General features: G+C 39.0%; 1 long non-coding RNA gene and 1 pseudogene across 1 annotated transcript; one reads left to right on the top strand and one right to left on the bottom strand.

Annotated features, from left to right (window-relative positions):
* Nucleotides 1-243: 243 nt before the first annotated feature.
* On the bottom strand, nucleotides 244-1,445 carry LOC101720837 (dual specificity mitogen-activated protein kinase kinase 4 pseudogene; annotated as a pseudogene).
* A 2,130-nt stretch (nucleotides 1,446-3,575) lies between these two features.
* LOC147825615 (uncharacterized) lies at nucleotides 3,576-6,249 on the top strand. Its single transcript, XR_015440542.1, has 2 exons — nucleotides 3,576-3,862; nucleotides 5,911-6,249. It is a non-coding gene; the product is annotated as an uncharacterized LOC147825615 (long non-coding RNA).
* The last annotated feature ends 15,955 nt before the right edge of the window (nucleotides 6,250-22,204 follow it).

Raw genomic sequence — 22,204 nt, 5'->3', positions numbered from 1 at the left:
CAGAATGTGATCTCTGACCAGCACTAACACTGTGATCAATCAGGTATTACAGGGATGCATGTTCTAGGTGACAGGAGTGTACAGACATAATGGAAATGAATACCAATCTTATTGCACATGGTGTCTGGGCAAGCAATTAGAAACACTGTGATACAGGATGAAAATTCTTTATGTCTTGCTTCCTCTCAGCCCTTTTTTTTCTAGAGTCTGATGTAGCAGTGGTATCAATCGACATACATGGGACTAGCTGGGATAGCTGGGAATAGCTGGCATTTGATGCAGGATTTTATAAACATAGCATGTGATCTCAACAGTATGTTCTTCATACATCAAAACAAAGGGATGTTTCAGAAGTTCTTTATACTTTGGCCTTTTGGATTCATCCTTCATAAGGCACAAGTTAACAAAGTTGATAAAACTTGGGGAGAATTCCCTTTCCTCAGAATTATTCAGCTGTGGAGGGTTTCCTTTCACAACTTGTGTTAGTTGATCAAATACACTATTCCACTTTGGATAAGGAAATCAGCCTGTGGCCAACTTGTACAATGTAATCCCCAAACTCCAGACATCAGAGCAGACATCATAGCCTTGTCGAGATGCACTAGGGTGTATTCTTTCAGGTGCCATGTATGGCCTACACCCAGCATCTCTTATCTTGGCAATGGAGTCCACAAGCTGTCCACTGATGCCAAAATCACAGAGTTTAATATTTCCACTTCTATTCAGAAGAATATTGGAAGGTTTGATATCTCTGTGACTAATTTTCAAGTTTTCTTTTAAGTGGTTTAGTGCTTTCACAGTTGCTAAAGTGATTTTGCCTAAAATTTCTTCTGAAATAACATCATCTAATACACTATATACATATTTGTAAAACTTATCAAACAAGGTAAACATGAGTTCCATATAGATCCAACAGTTACCCTCTCTGAAGAGTGCACCATAAAACTGAACAATGTATGGGCAATCACTATTCTGCATTACTACATCCAAATCCATAAGAAGTTGTTTTTGTTCCGGGGCTGGGGATTTAGCTCAGTGGTTCTGGTGCCTGCCTCACAAGCACAAGGACCCGAGTTCGATCCCTGGTACCAAAAAAAAAAGAAGTTGTTTTTGTTCTTTTTCATCCACTGTTGACCATATTCTTTTAACTGCCATTATTTGCCCACTTGGTTTGTGGACCATTTTGTTGACAGAACCATAAGCTCCTCGACCAGTTTCTCCAAAGTTTTTCAAGTCTTCTGCAGTGAAATCCCAGTGTTGTTCAGGGGAGATCTTCAGTTTTCCTGATGACTCAATGCTGTGTGTTCTCAGTCTTTCTATGTGTGGGTTTTGGACTCCTGTAGTATTGGGCTTCAGAGTAAACTTTGCTGTAGATTTGACAGATGGGTTTGCAAAATTCAACTTCAGTGCTTTGCGTTTACAGTTCATAGAGGTTTCAGTCCATAATTGGCTGGGTTCAAGGCAGGGTGGCAGAGGGGCAACAGCTCATGGTGGAGGAAGGTAGCAAAAGCAACAAGAGGGAGTCATGCTATGTCTGCAAAACTTTTCCTGTTGTGTCTTCTTTAGAAGATTAACAGATAATAGATAATATCTTGTGAAAGGCCTAAACGCTAATTAAGTTTTAAAAATATAAGGGTTGTACTGTCCTGATAAATTTAGGATCAGAGGAAAGCAGAAAGATTAAAATCACATGTAATCCTGCCACACTGGTAGAAATAACTACTTACTACCTGGGTCATTTGCAAGAGCACTTGGACCTAAATTCCAGCTGTTGCAGTTGCTGCATTTTATCTTCAGCCTCAAAATGTTTCCTGTGGCCAAAAATGCACTAAATAGTTTCCAGGTTCTAAACATTCAGCCAACAATGGTGAGGCAGAGCCATCAAAAATACACACCTGACTTCCATGATATACTTGGTGATGTTATGTTAGCTAGTAGAGCCACTTTGCCTACTGCTTCCTGGGCATGCACAGCAATGCAGACTGGAGTCCAGGGAACCTGTTCCCTATTGACAGAGTCATCCCAAAGGAACGGAGAGAATAGGAATCGTGCTAGCTGGTATAATGTTGAATTGTTTTAAAACCAATTCATAATTGATACCAAGGAAAAGCATTGTGTACCCACTAAAACACTGTAAATTGAAGAAATAAAGTACATTTGAAACCTTATGAAAAAGTAACCTACTATTGGTATTTTGCTCTATAGTATTCCAGATTTTTTTATATAAGGTTACAAATCCAGATAAAAACAATCAAATCACCATAGTCACGGAGGACAAACTCATCAGCTGTTACTTATTAAAAGCATGATTTGTGTTTTCAGCTGAGGGAATCAGGGACTGAAAAAGCTGCTTTTGAAAAAAAAAAAAGTTGCTTTTGCTAAGACTCCTTCACTTGGGCCTATACTTGCCCAACAGATAACTAAAAGCAGAACAAAGCTTGACCTTCATTTTAAGTCTGTCTCCTTTATTACCATAAAATTTTGGGTCAGATCCTTTCTCAGCTATGGCAGTGTATGTCTGAAAACTGGCAAAATGGAGTTGATTACCCCTAAACCTACATAAACTATCTCACCCCCCTTCAAAATGAGGCCATCAAAATAAGATTTACAGGAACATTTAACTATCAGTGGGCACCCAGAAGTCTCCACTTATTGCCCTAACTTAAACCTAAGAACACTTTGGATTCCAACAGAGCCTTCACAAAACTGAGGCTGTCTCCAAAACAGCACCTCATGAAGCCCAGGTTGCCCCTCAGATGATGAGATCTTCTGAGCTGAGGTAATGATCAAGAAAGGCTCTAGCCCACCCCAACAAATCCATAAAAGCTGGTCTCATTCCTTTGTCGACAGACCAATCTGATTTTCATCAGACTTGTGCCGGCTTCAGGTTCTCAAGCTGACATTCCTTTCCCATTTCCTCTTACTTTCTAACTCTGCCTAATAAATCTGCTTATGCCTCGCTCTGATGAATACTGAAATGCTTCTCTGTGATATAACAAGAACCTGCCTGGGCTGAGTTAATCTGGCTACCTGTGTACCCTCTCTTGAGAGACGTCCTCAGACCCCATCTGATGTAGACATATTGTTCTGTACACAGTAGTACCTGAGAAGCCTTTTTCAAAAGTAAATGCTAAGGGGCTGGGGATTTAGCTCAGTGGTTCTGCTGCCTGCTCTGCAAGTGCAAGGTCCTGAGTTCTATCCCCTGTACCAAAAAAAAAAAAAAAAGTAAGTGCTAAAGAAACAAAAAACACTAAGTCAATGTGTAGGTCTCATACCCCTGTATAGTCAAATAAGAATCTAAGATTTGGATGAATCTTTGCTTTTAGCAAAAACTGTAGGTAATTAATATGATTGACTTCAACCACAATTCTCTCTTGCTGACTTCATAGTATTTAAAAACAAAAAATTTATTACTCATTTGCTTCACCTTTCAGGTTAAATTATCTCAAGGGAACCAATTTAAGACAACCTCCATAAGCATCTCTATAAGTTTTGACCAGAGGGATCCAATATGATTCTATACTATTTTAGAGCAATTTTCCCTAACTTAATTGTATTTGAGGTTTTGCCAAAATGAAAAACTAAGACATGTGCCTTGGGGCAGAGTTGCAGAACTACAGCATGGTTCTTGGATTTCATTTAAGACGGGGAAGCAGTTCAGGAAATCAAAGTATGTCTGCCCCTCCTCATTAATTAAGCAGACAGCTGGGAGGGTTGGAGGCGGCCAAAACCCAGAACGTGCCCCTCCTGCTCACTCCCATCCCAGGCGAGATGCACGTTGCTGGTGTAATCCCCAGTGCTGGGGTTCCTGAAGCTTTCCCCAAGAGATTTCAGGAAGCAGCCTTTGGATATGTGTTCTAGGGTAAGAGTCATCTAATTTCTTTTGTATTGATGAGAGTTGTTTTGGGAACTAGAGTCAGACTGTTTGTAAGCTCAGTCAATTCCCTGCACTCTGGGAGCCTTAGTCAGGAGGAATGCAAGGCTGGAGTCCAGCCTCAACAACTTAGTGACTTAGGGAGACTCTGTCTCAGAATAAAAAATAAAAAGGTGTGGGAATTTAGCTCATTTAATTCTACCCTGTCTTAGTGGATGGCAGTGATTGATAGTGATAGTGACTTTTAAGGAGAAAAATAAGTGTAAATGGCAGTGATATAGAAAAATGCCTCTGTTTTAAAACATATGGTAACTTAGCTCCTTTCTTACTCCAAAGTTTTTTCCTGTGTGTTTAAAGTCAGCTATTCTTTCTTTCAAGTGATATTTGATGTTTGTTTGATTTTAAAATCGGGAATTAAAAAGGAGATATAAGGGGGATATAAAGCTGCAGTTCCAATAGCCAAGTCTCATTGTTGGCTGCTAGGAATTCCTATGGCAAACAGTTTCTGTGAATTAGAGCTTTCTAATTTCATCTTAAGTGAAGTCTTGGAGTCATCAGAAAAGGGAAGGGAATATGTGAATGTGCCCATGTGTGTGTGTGGACAGGGTAGTCACTGCAGCTCTAGACTGGTGGAGGCCAGGGGAGGAGAAAGAGAGCACTGTTAAAGATGGAAGTGGGACAAATAAAGGACAAAGAGCCATGTCTTGTTTGGGACCTCCCAATTTCCTCCGCTCTGTCATTCCCCATCGTAGGTCTTTGTATGTTTCCACAAGGGGCTTTGACACCATTTGCTATTATATTTATGAGTTTATTAAACTTATTCTATTAGTCATTATACTCCTGAAATGTACATTCTCAGTGGACATGGACTTTACTCATCTTTATTTAAAACTGAAAATCTAGCACCTAATAGCTCAACTTGTTGAATGAATGAAGGAGTGAATACACCAAACATTTGACATACATTACCTCTCAATCTAAGTTCTAGAATAATTGGGACTAGAAACAGTTTTGGTTTTTGACCTGCCATGATACATGTTTTTAAAGACAAAAACTTATGTATGAATAGTTTAAATCCAAGAGTTTGGGGTATGGCATTTGAAATATCATCGTATCACACTAGGTATGAGCCACCATTTCATGGCTTTTATGAAGGTTCCATATGTTTCTCTGATAAATCAGCAAGTAGTTGAAAACAGTCTATCAAGACTGCATCCAATCTATTTTAGGAAGATGAGTCTCCACAGTCTGACCACAGCTACTTAAATGTATCTGTCATTTCAGTCATCCTGTCTTAACCGTAGCCCAGTTCTTTACCCTTGCCAGAATCCTAAAGTGAGAATAAAGCGTGTTCTAAAGCTCACATCCAAGTCTACATTGCCCCCTTCAGCATGTTACTGCTTCCTATAGGTAGTAACCTGACACTTTAGAGCTTGGATATTTATCTTAAAAGTTTAAATCTTGGGACCAAAAAAAAGTAGATATGTCAAAAGTCAGAGAAACTGGTGAGATATTGTGGAATATTACTGCTTCACAAACGTTAATTCCTCTTCTCTGTAAAACCTCTCAAAGGGAATCTTGAAGTCTTTCTGTGTTATCTTCTGCTTAGTTTTATCTTCTATAAAGTATATCCTCCTTTTAAAACCATACAAAATGACAAATTTACATCCTTGCTTTAGTAATGTAACACTAGAATCCTTATTGGCGTGATAGCATCTAAAAGTGTAATATGTACTCCTGGTTGGCCACCTCCAGAAGCTGATCTGGGGAATGCTGGCCAGCATTACTGCTGGGGCTGCCCTGGGGAGACTATGATCTAAGACAGAGGGGTCTGAACTCTGGGAAACCAGGCAGACTAATGATGAGTGCTTAGAAAGAAGGCAAACCAGGAAATACGCCAGTACCTCGGAAGCTGTTGTAGTTGTGACCTTATTGGGAAAAAATAAACACAATTTGGAATACAACAGGCCTAAAGGGACAGTACTGCCTTATGTAACTAGTAAGTACATAACTTCTAACAATTTGAACTATTTTAGAAATTTCTGCATCCCGTCATTGTGGGAAACAGCATAAGGATCAAGGCCTGGTCAACCTTCCCTGTGGTCATGGAGGGAACAGCAAGCTGATCCTCCTCTGGCAAGATGCTGCCATGCTGGCACATTGCAAATTCCAGAGAAGAAGCCAACAACAGCTGAGATCTAGTTTGGAGAAATACTTACCTGCGTACATTTTGCAAATAATGAGAAACAGATGAATTTTCCATTAACCTAATTGCTTGCTCCCTTGCCTAAGTTAAATAAAAGTGAGGTGAGCCAGATACTCAGGGCTCTTTGTCCACTAGAGGCAAGAGTCCCCTGGTCCCTCTTTCAAAATTATCTGTGTCTTGTCTTTAATTGTTTGCCCACTTCAGTTACTCATTCCTAGCAGGCTGGTGTTCTGCACTTCCTTGTCTTTTGGATCTGCTGCTTTTTGTGTGTTTGTTATACTGTCTTCTGTTTTAATTGGTCTTCCTCCAAGGGACAGACTTTGCAATGGAGTATCCCAGGTTTGTGTCACCCACCTTAAAGATTCCAAAGAATAAGGACTTCTCTTTCTCAGTGTCCATATGTACAGCATCAGAGAACACTGGCTAGATCTGAGAGATGTTTTCCTTTGGGTGTGGCATTTTTTTATGAGGGATATGAAATATCATGCTTGGCCAGTGTCTGGGTTACATTGCCTTGGTTTTCTAAGCTTCTTGTGTCTGTATGTTCCTAAGGTGGTTTCATACTAAGAGCCTCTTTTTTCCTGGCAATGTGTCCCAGGGTGTTGGTTGGAGAGTCCACATTGGCTTTGGCTTCATGTGTAAGCTTTTGTGTGGTGGCCATGTAGCTTCATCTGTCATCAATGTTGGTGCTGTCTGCATATGTCTCCATGGTGGAGGCTGCAGGGTTGTGGGATTACACTGCCAGCTGGGTAGCAGCTCTCTTAGGAACAGCAGCTGTGGTGATAACCCTAGTCATTATGTGCTGGGCTGCAAGTGTGGGTCATCCACCAATTTCTGCGTGTTGTGTGGGGACAGACACCTGCAGGCAAGGCATGGCTGGGGTGGCAGCAGAGGGTGCTATCTTGTCAATTTTCAAGGGCCACATGGAGGGGGGGCTGCCCTGGTAGGTGGGCACATGGAGCAGGGTGCCCACTGTTGGTGTTTCAGGGGCTTCACAGTGACTTTGTGAGTCCTCTAGGGGCTGAGCTGCTCAGAGTGGGCTGTGCTTCCAGGATGCTTCTTAGGGCTTCAATAGGCTGTTATATGTGATCGACATTCTAATGAAGATAGTTTTGGTGGCAATGGTTAACCCTACTTCTGAAAATTTACTGACCACAATTTTCTGTACAGATGTACAGAGATATTCACAAGTATGTTAACTGCCACATTGTTATAAGATTAAAAAGTTAAAGGCACTCTTAAGTGTTTGCCAGTAAAAGACTGGTTAAATATGATCCATCTGTGTAATAAATTATGAGGTAATCTTGAAAAAGATTGCTGTAAACATTATATGTTAGTGTAGAAAAAGTTCCATTAAAATTAAGTGGAGGATAGAAAAATAGCAAAATAGTAAGTATAATATGATCTCCTTTCTGGGTGTTAAATTATATATGTGTGTATATGTATATGAATATATATAAATATATTTCTATAATGTCAAAGTACATACATAACTCTCCAGGGAATGGGTTTTGGCTCTGGTATGTCTCTGTATTTCTTTTTTTTTGGTTCTGGGGATCGAACTCGGGTCCTTGTGCTTGCGTAGGAGGCGGCGAAACCACTGAGCTAAATCTCTGGCCCATTTATTTTGTTTTTTAAATGATCATGCACAATTTTTTTTTATAATAGAGGGGGTTAGAGTATATTCAAAAGAATTTCAAATGTATTAAGTAGCTGCTCTTTCTTTGTAGTAGCACATATTCTTTGGAAACATTTATTCCTTTGAAAGATCATCTTATGTATAGTTATATTCTGACTTGAAATTTAAAATATCAATGTCTGTTTTATAATTTATACCAACTCAGGTAAAATGGGCCACAGCAATATGTTACTGAAGAATCTTGGGCAGATTTTTCTCTCTGAAGCTTTCAGTTCTTTTAGTTTCTCCTTAAGTAACTCTGTATTGTGGGTTCAGATATGTTCCTCAAAGTTATTCTATTTTATAAAATTATAATATCATCCTGTCATACCCCTTCCCCTGCCCCACACTTAGTTTTCATGACAAAAGCTTCCAATACAACCAGCATCCAAGTGGCTGTACTTAGCTATGCAGTGTCCTACAGCTTTAGTGTGCTCCTCTGTTATATTACACATGAGAATGGTACTTCTGAAAACTTTTGTATACTTGGTGGCTGTGAATTGTACTTGTACGTGAATGCCCTTTGCTAAGCATGCTAACTACTCACCATGGTTGATGAAGTCAGACACACACTGTCTCTGATACAAATACTGATAATAAGAATCTCTCATATCTTCAGTGAAAAATTAGCCCCCACATAAGAGTATTATTGTAGGGGCTGGGGATTTAGCTCAGTGGTTCTGGTGCCTGCCTTGCAAGTGCAAGGTCGAGTCCGATCCTTGGTACAAAAAAAAAAAATTATTGCAAAAACCCTCCCTAGAAGTAGTTTTTGTTTGTTTGTTTGGTTTTGGTTTTTTTTTAGAATAGCCCAGTAACCATGGCATTCTATACCTATGGAATTTCAGGCAGTAAAACAGTGTTCACTGAACAAACTTGGAATATGCTAAGGAAGAAAAGCTATACTTGTTTTCTTCCCTTTTATTCTGAAGCCCTTGTTTCCCTAAAAACCTTGTTTTTTTCCCACTTTTTGTCTGACTGGTTCCCATGGCAACAGAAGCCTGCAGGGGTAGGGTAAGAGTATGTGTCTGGGTCATAAGTAAGTTGAGTGTTTATAAGGTTGGAACTGCCTGTGTTGCAATAGTCACTTGTATCTAGACATTTAGATAGGTCATTTGTCTTCTGTAATGAAGATTTTGTTCTCAATATTCTAGCAAGAGGAATGTGCTTTAGGATTTTGATCCTCAGGAGGAGTACTGAGAGAAAAGAAAGCTATGCATGAAAAAGAGGAACAGGTGGGAATAGCAAGAGTACCCAAGAGCCAGGAAAGAGTTGTAAGAATGGTAGAAATTCTGAAATGATTCAACAATGCAGAGTGAACTATCATGACAGAAAGCGTTATTCACCTCAAGTTCTGTATGAAAGAACAAACATTTGGTGGCTGTCCTTACTAAAAGTTCTCAGCAGGCTGTTAGTTTAGTATTAGTTGGTACAGTATTCCTCAGGGTTAAGACACTGACAGGACCTTCTGTATCAGCTTCAGTGCCCAATAAATACAATAAATGATGTGGCCAACAGTATTGGCTAAAAATAGTTCACATTCAATATTTACTAGATCAACTCTACTCATTTAGTCATGCTATATTCAGTGGATTCATGCACTGGTGAGTTCAATAGTGGAATGTGCTGTTAGGAGGAGGGGCCTGGTTGGAGGTGGGTCAGTGGAGGCCTGACCTGGAAGGGTATATTCTTGTCCCTGGCTCTTCTCTCTCTGCTTCCTGACCAGCATGGATTGAGCAGCTTTCCTCCTCCATTCCCTTCCATCATGCCATTTTTGCCTTGGAGTGCTGACCATACGGACTGAAACTTTGCACCAAAACAAACGTCTTCTCTAAGTTTCTGTGTCAGGTATTTTGTTGCAGTGATAGGAAATTGACTAATACAGATATTTTTTTCAATCCATTATATTTATTCTTGTTGATAACTAAGTCATCTCCATTTGATCTTCGGTAGGCTTTTCCATCTTATTCCAGAGTCATTTGACACATCTTAAGTAATCTTTGTTAATGTACACTCTTGTATGACAAAATAGGTCATCCTTTTTATTTACTGTCCAGACATGTAATTGTTCACTTCTCTGAAGATCCCTGGCTTGCCTAATTGGAAAACAGTATTTGCAGATTTCTAGCTTTTATATTGGTAACTAGTTAAATAAAACAATTGTCTTCTGTCTGGATTCAGCCTGTAGGTAGTGTGTTTGTGACCTCTGATCAGATTTAGAGTACAGGTTGAGTACCCCTACTCTAGAAATCTGAAATATTCCAAAATCTGAAACTCTTTGAGCATCAAAATGATGCCGCAAGTGAAAAATTTCATATCTAACCTCGTGGTTCACAGTGAAAACACAAGTTCACTAAAAATATTATATACAGTTGCCTTCAGTCTATGGGCACAGGTGTGTGTGAGGGCCGAAGAGGCACTCAGTGGTAGAGTGCTTGCCTATCATGCATAAGACCCTGGGTTCAATCCTCAGTACCACAGAAAATAAAGTATATATGAATCATTCATAAATTTTGTATTTAGACTTGTGATCCACCTTCAAGAGACTGTACTATATGTATTCAAATGTTCCAATATCTGACAAAAATCAACACTTTTGTTCCTAAGAACTTCAGATAAGGGGCAATTAAACTGTAGTAGATGTGAGAATAAAGAGGATAGATAATAAAGATTTTTTGGGACTTGCTGACTACTTGGATATGTGGGAGGGAAAAAGCATGTGATGATTCAAGTGAGAAAATTCTAATTTTTAAAAAATTGTCATGGCTTGAAAACTAATGCCTGCTTAATGTATTACACATGTTTAACAATGAAAAAAGATTATTTCCTTTATAGGTGCAGAAATTGATGTTCAGAAGAGCGTTGTGTGACGGTGTCTCTGTCTCCCTCCTGGGGAGATCTTCTTGCTGTTCTCCTTTCCCTTCTTGCCCCCAGGATATTGGTTTGACCGCTTTAAAGAAGGAAAATGACAGAACCTTGGTTAAGAGTAAAGTTTTCTCTCTGTCTCTCTCTCTCTGATAAGCTGGTGGTTCATAGACAATTTTGTTTCATGAGAACATTCAGGGGCCCAGGTTTCTTCTGATTTGTTGTTACCTGGAATTTTACCCTCCTCTACATATTTGATGCTGATTTACAGCAACAGTGGGAAAGGAAAAATAAGAGTGGAGGGGAGTAGCTAAAGTAGCTAGCTTTGAAGAAGTAAAGTTTTTGTTGTTGTTGTTGTTTGTTGTTTTTGGGGGGTTTTTGGTACTGGGAATTGAACTCAGGACCTTGTGCTTGTCAGGCAGGCGTGGTGCCACTGAGCTAAATCCTTGGCCCAAAGAAGTAAAGTTTGAAGGAGCTGGAATCATCATTCCTGTTCATATCCCATGGCAAGTACTTGGTTATGTGGCCCTGGCAAGGAGGAAGATTGTTGAACTGTGGAATCCCTAGATGGGGAGGGAAGTTACAGTACAAAAACATAGAAAGTGTGAATGGGTGTTGGGGGGATACTTGGCAGACTCTTCCACTCTTCCAGTTCATAGCTCTTCCCTTTGAAAGACCCTACTATTCTCTCTAGGGAGAAAAGCAGACTTACAAGGAAGGACACTGAATTTCATATGGAAACGCTGTTAATAGCTATGGAGTGGGTCTGATGGTGACCGTCTCAGGGGAATACCTAATCCCAACCATACGCCTGAGGCAGGAGAGGTAAGAAGGCGGAGGGGGGTTGATATTAAAATGTGGCTATATCACAAAGAACTGCCACAAGCAAATTCTTTAAGTCCCAGTTTAATTCTAGGTCAAAGCTTTAAAACTCATGCTGCCAAAAACATTTTGTTCTCTAAGATTATAAGCACTTGGAATCACTGCAGATGTCCTTATAAAAATGAGTGCATTTAAAAAAAATAAGTGACATTGTGTTTCAGAAAGCAAGTTCTACTCCTGGGTTTGCCAAGGTGAATGGTTCATTTATTAGGAATAGAGTGGCAGTATATCTCACTCCTAACTGAATTTAAGTGAAGTAAGCTGGAATTTCTTTGTTCTTTCTAGCACATTGATAGGTATTTTCAACTGCTTTTCAATGTTATTGGTAATGAGTGTGTAAGACCCTACAAACTTGTTTGTTCTTGCCAGTGAAGCTTGAAGCAATCAAGCACATTAGTCTTCCATATTGATCTTTCACATATGCGGAGAACAAAAAGCCTAAAGAACATTTTATTTTCTAGGAGGTTTTTACTTCTAAATCCTGGATTTTCTGTTTAGATGAATAGTCTTTGTTCCCTTTTAGTAAAAAAGAATCAAAGTATGTTTTGTAAATGATTACTGCAGCTGTCTCATTGGTCTGGAGAGAGGCAAGGGGAGAGAGCACTGAATCTACCTGCATGGACCTACTTTGGATGAACTTGGGTTAGACACTGGACTTATTATAGTCCTTGTCTAAAGTAAAGGAAGATAATCCATACCCCAATGAGATGTTAGAGAAACAAATCACAGTTACATTATTCACTTAGAAGTGTGTTGTTGGTAAAGTCACTTAAGCTTTCTGTGCCTCAATTTTATAATCTGCAAAATGGGGTAATTAAGAGCAACTACCATATGGGGGTTTTGTGGTATAAAGTGCTTAGAGCAGTATGTGGCACACAATATGCTCTACATCAGTGTTGTTTGTTGTGATTCTATGAATATGGTAATAATCACCAATGTGCACAGGCTTGACTTGGGATATTGACAAGATAGGACAGGGAGTTAATCTTTAACTTAGTTATTTAGCACGGGCTGGAATTCTTATGGATTTCTTCATTAGTGGGAACCATACGAAGGCTGCTTGGAGGCAGAGCTACCCTGACCTTTGAGGGCAACTGCTAGGGGTGTGTCTGAGAGAATCTAAAGCCGCCGAGTTTTACTGAAAAAGGAAAAAAAAAATCCTAAAATGGAAACATTTTGTTGAGGCAAAACAACTGCCACGTATGTGTAAATGGAAACAATTCCAGAAATAGATTCTGGTGAAACGCATTCAATGGTAAGCTTTATTTCTTAAAAAAGACTCTTTTAATAGTTTATTTCTTACAGCCTTCAGTAATATGATCCCCCTCCTCCTGGTCACGTGCATGTTTTATTTTTCATCACTGTAGAACTCCTCCTGGGATGAGAGTTTGGAACATGTTAAAGTGATAGGGTTCTGTATGTTAGCAGGAAATAGCAGCAGATAAAATGCTTTCCCAGGGGACTTATCAAAGACCTGTGCCAGGAAGATGTTATTCAATAGGCAGTCCAGATGTGCTCCGTCCATCTGTGATCCTCCCCCTCCCCTCCTTCCCTGAATTTCAGACTCAACACCTTCAGGAACATTTAGTCCAAGAGACTGGCACTGCATTTAATTTGGGAAAACACATTTTTAGGTCACAAAACTGTGGTGTCATTTTCTTTTTAGCTTTCTGTAGTTCTTGCCTTGATCTAGCAAAATGGAGATTTACAGTTACGTTTTATTGTTACTTTTCCCCATCACACAGATGATAAATTATTGAGAAGCCATTTGGTCTATAAAAATGAAATATGCAACACCTCCCTTCCCCAGCAGGCTGCTGGGATTGGCGCCAGCTGCCATGAACTGCTAGGGCCCTGCAATTGATAAAATAAAGCAAATCCTTATATGTTAAGGCCTTTCCCCTTTATGGAGGGATGGGGGGAACAATTTCTGATGGAAGAATTGACTGTCTGGATGCTCCTGAGGGTCACAGTCCTTCGTGTGAATGTTGAGATTCAGACTGTGTACCTATATTTTAGCTAGTTCTTGTTTTGGACTCCAATCAGAAATAGTCATAGGTTCCAATAACTGATAGGATTTAAAATTTTTCTTATCCTCTTCTACATCATTCTTAACTCTGTGTGGGTCATATACCTCAAGATGCTGTAAAATTATGAACTTCCCTTCTCTCTCCCACCTACTGCACCTATGTACAAACACAAAAAAATTCAGTATTTATGAACTTGTAGACCACTCAATTGCTAAACTCTTTACAGATCCATGAATCTCTCTCATTAGATATCTATTTTCCCATGTTTTGAGAACAAATGTTACATTATACTAGTTTATTTTCTTTCTTTCAAAAACAGAAAATTAATTGGGTGATTTTGACCTTGTCTTTTATGTGAAAATAAAAATCAATTGAAGTTTGTTTTGTTTTCCAAGACTGAGAATTAACCCAGGATCTTCACAGTGAGGTATATCTCCAGCCCCTTTTAAATGTTTATTTTGAGATAGGGTCTTGGCAAGGCCTTATATTGCTCAAGTTGGGGTCAGACTTTCCATCTTCTACCCTCAGCCTCCTGGCGTGCTGGGGTTATAGGCATGTAAACAGTTTGAGATATTTTTAAAAGTAAGATTTAATTTTAATTCTAGAGTACTCATCTTTCTAAATTCTGAATATTTTAAAACTCAGAATTAGAATGATGTCAAACTGATAGGATTCATAGTTTTCCTTGAGTTTATGAGCTGAGCTAGTGAGCAAACCCTTGAAGATCCCAGGATTTCAGCTTAGATGGAAGTTTAAACCTTAGCTTCACGGCTAGGGGTGTGGCTCAGTGATAAAGCTCTGGCCTAGCATGCATGATGCTCTGGGTTTGATCCCCAGCACCAAAAAAAAAAAAAAATCAGCCTTAACACCTACAAATTCTAGGATTTGTATCTTTCGTTGGGTTATTCTCAGAGTTAAAAGTAGTATCTATAAACTACTCCATACTGTTAGATACACAGTAAGTGGCAGTTATTCTTTTTATTTATGATGACCTAACCTTCTCACCTCTGGAATCCTAAAATGAAGCAAAAGGTGTTTATTTCACTCACAGAAAAATAAAGTAACACAATGTTGGGCTGACAGTAGCAAGTGGGACTAAGAAGACATGGTCTTCTGGCAGTTCTCATGTTGAAACAGTGCCTCTTTGGAAATACAGTACCGATTTCTAGGGATTAAATTATGCAATCTGCAGATTTCTGTTACTCAGAAAAAATGCAAGTAAGGTGAGATCACTTATAAGTAGAGGTTCTCAGTAGGTATAAAAATTCTCCAAACTATATCTCTGAGTGCAAATAGACTGCCTATGGTTGTTAGCATTAGGGATAAAATGGTTTCTTAATGTTTTTCAACTTTGGAAAACACACAAAAATGGATTTTTAGTTTTTCTGAGTGGGCAAAAAAGCATAGCACTCTTACCAGAATGCATCTAATTAGTTTAAAGGTTGATTGCTTGGTCTTCACCACCCTCCTTTGCTCTGGGTAATTAGAGACAATGTCTCTGTACTTCCCTCATGCTCCTCATGATAAGCAGCAAAGGACTCTGTCTAGTGCCTCCCGCCTCCCACCTCCCAAGCTGCTCACATAAGAAATACACTCTATATAAGGCCTTGAAAAGTTTCGGGGCAATTCTTATCTGAACTTGAAGAAACCAGCCTGCAAACTGAGCTCAAACCTGACCAAGGGGTGATGAAGATGAAAAATAAAGAGTCACAGAAACAAGTTAAAATCGGGGGCGGGGGGGGAGGGTCCTCATATCTTCCTTCAACACAGAGCCCCAAATGACTGGCACACGTTGGCTTTACTCACTCAGACACGGGCACGAGCTTAGAGTTCCACAGGATTCATCTGTCTCCCACCTTCCATGGTACTTCTCCAGGTAAACAACTTAACCTCGGGTGTTTTTACTTTTCCCTGCAGTGTGTTAGCATGCTTGCATGCCCTCTTTCTCCTCAGGGCTCACCAAAGAGGCTGATTAGGCCTCATTCTTCCCATCTGATCTCCACATGAACTTACATATGAAGAGGCTGTGTGAGCTCTTTACTGTGTCCCATATCTGTAAGAGAAAGGGGCACAATGGAATCCTGAGAGTTTAAGATCCCAAATTCTGACTGTGTTTCCCCACATTTAAATTCAGTCCCCCTTAGTTTTGTTATATGGAAACAGGCTCAGTAACATCATGGCCCAAAACCCTGGTGATTTCTGGAAGAATAGCTGTTTCTTGAAATATCTGCCCCAATTTATCCCCTTGGGAAAGAGAATGTACAGGGGCTTAGATCTGAATGGAGACTGAGTTAACCTTACCCATGAACCCCTCTCTATGTTCACAGAGAGCTCTGGGACAGAGGAGTGTTTGCACAGATGACTCAGCTGGCACCTTTCTGAAAAACAATACTACAAGTTCTTGCTGTCTGAGCTACTGCAGTTTCTTTTCTCTCTCCTTACCCTCTTCTGGAGTTCATACAGATGCAAAGTCTTTCTGTACATTAGGGTCCATGGATGCTAATTCTCTCACTGATTACTCTCTGCCAGGGTCATTGTATATGGCTGTGGGGTTGAGCAGGCCTAACTGCAGGGGTTGCTATTCGCACAACTATAGTGTGTTTGGTGCCCTTGGAATGGAGCACAGCTCCTCATGTCTGCTATAAATGCAGAGAGGCAGGGGTTGGGATTCCATTTGTTATGGTAATTGTACTTCAGAATTTGGCTTTTTCTGGAAGAAAATGGTGTTTCCTATTCTTGAGTTGCTGCAGAACAGAAGTGGTTCTGCAGAAAGGTCTTAGCTCTAAGAACTCTAGAAATTATATTTCTGTTCTTCAGAGCTCGTTCACAGAAATCTTGAGTCATCAGGAACAGTGTGGATGTGGCTTGGGGCCAATGCTGCAACATCCCTCCCAATATAACCTTGAAGGAGGAACAACATAACCTCAGTGAGTCAGTCTCCTGGGGCACTAGGGTGATAAGGCCCCAGATTACCAGCCGGCTGAGTGGGGTGGGGGTGAGACAAACTTGGAGGTTCATGGTCAGAGCTGGCCCCTGGCAAGGATGCCCTGGAATAGGTTTACTTTCCATGCTTTTCCACTAGCTGTTTCTAGTACAGTTCTTTTGGTTAGGAGAGAGAGAAAACTCAACATTACATAGTTTAAATAAAAATAAAAAGGATTTATTGGCTCATTACTGAAAAGTACCGTATTTGAAATGCTCAGATCATATCATTAGAACTAATTTTTCTCTCTTCTCTACTCTCTTCTCCACCTCTCAGTTCATTCCTGGGCAGAACTTTTGGGTCTGATGTCCAGCCTCTCTAGGTTTATATTGTATAATACTAGTATTCTCAGAGGAAAGAGAACTTTCCTTGGTAATCTCAAAGGAAAGGAACACCAAAGCTTTAAGACAGAAACAAACTCACATCACAACTTTTTTTTTTTTTGGAAGACATTTAGTACCTGATTTTAAGACTTCTTCTAAAGCTACAGTAATCAAGGCAGTGTTGGTGTGAGGAAAGACATACAGATCATTTGAATAAAACAGAGAATCTAGAAATAGAACCACACATATATGGTGCACTGAGTTTTGAAAGATTATTTAACATTAGCATTTTATAGAATATAAACTCGATTCAAGAGCTGAGGAAGAGATAGTGCTTTCAGCAAATGGCACTAGAACACCTGGTATCCATATATAAAAAATTAAGCTCAACCCTTTATTTCCATACATGAAAATAACTTGAAGGGATCTGTGAACCTAAATATGAAAGCCTAAAAGTATAAAACTTTAAGAAGAAATTATAAGGGAAAATATTTATGAATTCAGGTTAGGTGAGAACTGCCTAGTATACAAAAGATATGTATAAAAGAAAAAAATTGATAAATGAGATTCCATCAAAATCTAGAACTTTAGATAACATCATTAAAATGAAAAGTAGTCCTTAAACAGACCATATTTACAATGCATATAACCTATGACCAGAATATATAAACAATTCTTAAAGCTCATTAATAGACAACTCAATTAAAAAGTAGACATAAGAAGATGATAAATAGCCAGTATAGCACAAGGAAAGGTGGGCAACTCTAGAATCAGAAAAATACTAATCAGTACAATAACAAGATTGAATTATACACTCATTAGGAAGATGAAGTTAAAAGTTTTAAAAGCCTTGTCATGACTTTTTCTTTTTGTTGGATTTTCCCCCTTTGCGTTTAATTTCTCACACCCAATGGATTCATTCTGCTGGGTTTCCTGGGGTTGTGATCCTCATTGTCTTTTCCTAGGGTATTGTCTAAAATTTTTTGGAGTGCTGGTTTGATATTCATGAAGTTTCTGAGGTGTTCTTTATCATGAAAGTATCTTATTTCTCCATCCATTTTGAAAGATAGTTTTGCAGGGTACATCAATCTGGGTTGGAGGCTGTTTTCCTTTAGGGCTTGAAATACATCACTCCAAGCTCTTCTTGCCTTGAGGGTTTGCATTGAGAAGTGTGCTGTGATTCTGATGGGCTTTCCTTTGTATGTGATTTGTTTCTTTTCTCTCACTGCTTGTAGAATTTTGTTCTTCTGTTGGATTTCTGGAATCCTATTATATGCCTATGTGTAGATTTTTTTGATTAAGGCTAGCTGGAGTCCTATATGCCTCACTTATCTGTATGTCAGGTTCTTTTCCCCTCCTGAGGAAATTTTCTGCCATCACTTCTATGAAGAGTTTTTTTTAATGTCATCTGCACTCTCTCCTCTTTCTTCATTGACTCCAGTCAGTCTTATGTTATTCTTCTTTGCATCATCTAGCAGCTGCTGGATTGATTTCTTGTGTTCCTTTACAATTTTAAAGCAATTTTTCTTTTCCTGGTCACTAATTGCAATCTTTTCTTCTATATCTGAAATTCTATCCTCACATTGGTTCATTCTGCTGTGCAGACTTTCAGTAAAGTTTTTAATCTCCTGGAAATCTGTTTGCATCTTTTTTATGGATTCCATTTGTTTCCTATGTTGGGATTCCATCATGTTCCTCAGATCCTCTATTTTTTTAATCTGTGTCCTCTCTAGATTTATTAATCATGTCTTGCACCATGAGCACAATCTTTGCTGTTATCTGAGTAATTATTTCTGATTTCATTTTTCCCAGATCCTCTTTTGTTGCCAGTTCAGAGAGTCCAGGTGGTTGAGTATCAGATTGTTCCATCTCGTTTCCCTTTGGAGTTGCTGTAGGTGATCTAGAAGTCTGTTTTTGAGACTTGTTTACGTGTCTTCTCATTTCAACGGGGGTGGGGGGTGGGGTGCTTCTGGCACCCACGCAGCTCACCTTCTCTGCCCTAGGAGCTTGGGATGGCGGTGGGGGAGCTTCCTTCCGGGTGCTGGGACTGGCTCAGCTTCTCTGCCCTAGGAGCTTGGGATCTCACATCACAGCTTTATAAAACAAAACAAAACCAAACCCAAAGGCCTGTGTCTCCTAGGTTGTGGGATTATCACTGAAACACTTGCTATAGGGACAGGATACTAAGTTAACCCAGAGATTGTTTTTTTTAATCACTGGTTTCTTTTCAACTTGGCTTTCTTGATAGTTCTTAGGTACAGCATCTTTCCATCTCCACTGACCCTTAGGGCTTCATGATCTTTCATCTGTGATGCTTCTATCTTTCCTTATAGCTCTCTTGCATCCAGGTTTTTAGAAACAAAAACCCAATTTTTGATATTATTTATTCTTTATTAGTACAGGTTTACGGTACAAAATGGTTACATTCATTATGGGGAATTTGTACATGTACATAACACATCTTAATTACTTACCAGTCCAATTATTTAAATACAAGATGACAAAAATGCAGATTTTCATTAATTTTTATAAGATAATATAACAGGAAATATGAAAGTGCCAATTTTATCATATTCGGAAATATTTTTGTGTATGGTTTATCTTAAAATATTTTATACAACACATTACAGTCTAGACAGAGTGTCTGGTCTCTTTCCGAATTCTTTTTACATTATTGTCTTTCTTTGAACAGCACACTTTACATTGTTGTGTTGGACTTTCCTTTTTTACTGTGAGTGGTATAATTTCAATAAAATATCTGCCCACTAAACATAAGGGTGAAGACATTGATGATGGACATTGTTTGACATTTCACTATCCTGTATTTTTAATTATTTGGTCTTTTAGACCTATCTAAATTGTAAACGACTCTTTGAACTCAATAACAAATGAGTTCCATATTGTTTTGAGTCAGTAACAAATGAGTTCCATATTGTTTTGAGTCAGTAACAAATGAGTTCTATATTGTTTGGTCAAGAAGGTACATAAATATTTTATAGTAATATTTTTTTCCTTGCTTTTTGATCCTCACTTGTAGATGTTGGTCAACTCAACACCCATAGAAGAATTATAATCATTGACCACTACTGGAATTTTTAAAGGTTCATTTCTTCTTCCTTTCTTCTGTATTATGAATAGTTGACAATAAGGAGATGTCTTTTTTTGTCTTTCTATTTAATAACACAGAATTTTCCTCTCTGACGGGCTAACATTTCTCCCTTTTTCAGTTTTTTCTTTTTCAGATATTTTGGCACTTCTTTCCTTTTCAGTCTCAGTGTCCCAAATGTCTCTGTTTTGCCTTGCAAAAGAATATCATTGAGTTCTGGAGAAGTATAAAAATTACATCTAATGTGCTTACAATAAGACTTTCTTATAGATTGTGGCACAAAATTACAGGTTATTTTCCCACAAATAAACATGAATTAGTAGAAGAAAATAACCATAACTTGTTTGTTTCTAGTGAAACCTAATATCAAAGACAGAAGGTTCTAAATAAAGTATACAAAAAATAGTTGATATAAAATAGACTTATGAGTGTATCTTATGCAAACAATCAGTTAATTGAAATGGCACCTGCCCTGAGTGATGCTCAAGAGAGTCAGGACCCAAACAGATGTGCTGTCCAAGTGACGCTAGTGATAAAACCATAAACTGTTAAGCGGTTATTTCTTTTTTGTTCCCTCTCCTCCCTCCAACCTGTCTTCCCCTCCCCATTTGCAAAAGCTCTATTTGCATATTTCTTTTAATTCTTTTTTCTTAAAAGCCCTTTTTGCTCTCTTCCCTCCCCCATCACTCATTTCTTGTTCCCCTTCTCATTTTAAAAAAGTCCTTCCTACTTCCTAATATCTATCCTCTACTTTGCTCCTTTTGTGCTTCTCAAATTTAACCTTCTGGCGGCTTTCAGAGTCTCCCAGTTCCCAGTTTGAATTCCTTTTGTTGGTTCCCCACCTGCCTATAATAGGTCTGCTGTTAATTGACCTTTCCCTCTTTTTCTAGCCTCATGTCTTCCTTGCTTCCCTCTGGATTTCCGTCATGTTAAACATCCTTGTAGATTCCATCATACACCAAATGCTTCCACCCTTACTGCCATTGCCTGTGGTACTCATACTTTCCCTGAGATGCTTTTCTCCAATTTTTCTGTCTGCCTGGGAATCTCCTTTAGTCTTTTGAACCCCCCTTTCAGACATCATGTCCTCTTGGAAATTTTCCTAACATGATTACATCCCAGTTTTGACAGAACACATCACTTTCTAATTTCTGTACTAATTGTCCATACTTTATTGCACACAATGTGCTGTATTTTAATTTCTTATTTACCTGTATGACTTTTTACCAGCCTGCCTACTTTTGGGCAGGACTTAAACTGAATCGCAGGGCCCAACATGCAAAACACACAAATAGATGCCTCACACAGTTTGTTACCTTCTTAGCCACCGAAGAAGCCTGAGTTGCTGTCCAAACCTTAAATAAATTATTAGTTTGCAAGCTTCTTGAGAGAAGCAACCTTTGTTTCTTATTCACTAAATTCATCATGCAATACAGTAGGTACTCAGTGACTAAATAGATGAATGAGTGTGTGAGTGAATCTCTAAGATTGTCCAGAAGCATAACTTCCATGGTGGGGTTTTGTCATCATAACCATTTTCAGACCAAGATGGACATTAGGTAGTTTCCTAGAGTACACTCACCTCTAACAGGTAAAGCTTTGAAGTGGAATATGAGTTTTTGGATGACCAAGGCTGAGGGTTTTTCCACCAAGGGACTTGACCATTATCACTTACCACTTCTGGGACAGATTGAGGATTTTGTTTTTAGTATCTTGGCCAGTATCGTGGAAGAATTTTCAGCATTGTGCAGAAGTGATCTTTGATGTCTAAACTTCAAGAAAATTGATCCAGGAACAATAAAGAACAAGTTCTAGAATCCCTATGTGCTAAGAATGACTTTAAAAAATATTTTCATAACGAGAATAAAAGAAAATGAATAGGAGGAGGGGGAAGGAGGAGAGGGAGAAAGATTTTAAAAGATAGGATGAAGAATGTGTGTGTGGGGAACAAGTCCCAGAAATAATAGGAAAAACTTGTTTCCTTTCTGCTAGGTCTCTTCTGTTCTGTTGTCCTAAGTTATTTCTGGCCTTTTTGCCTGGCCTCTAGATTTCATTTATTAGTTTAGCACATCCATTGAATCTGTGTCTTTATCGCTCACCTCTAATTGTTTCCTGGGGATTGAACCTAGGAGTGCTCTATATCTCCTAGGGGAGCTACATCTCCAGCTCCCCACCATAGTCTTGCTAAGTTGTCCAGGCTGGGCTTGAACTTGTGATCCTCCTGCTCCTGCCTCCCCAGTGTAAGGATTACAGGCAACCA

The sequence above is a fragment of the Heterocephalus glaber genome, unplaced genomic scaffold (genome assembly GCF_053883595.1).
Source record: "Heterocephalus glaber isolate CG9 unplaced genomic scaffold, H.glaber_assembly_v1.0 deba00001497, whole genome shotgun sequence".
In the NCBI taxonomy this organism is placed as follows: Eukaryota; Metazoa; Chordata; class Mammalia; order Rodentia; family Bathyergidae; genus Heterocephalus; species Heterocephalus glaber.
Note: the sequence above shows the minus strand (reverse complement) of the source record. Positions and strands in the feature narration are given on the sequence as shown.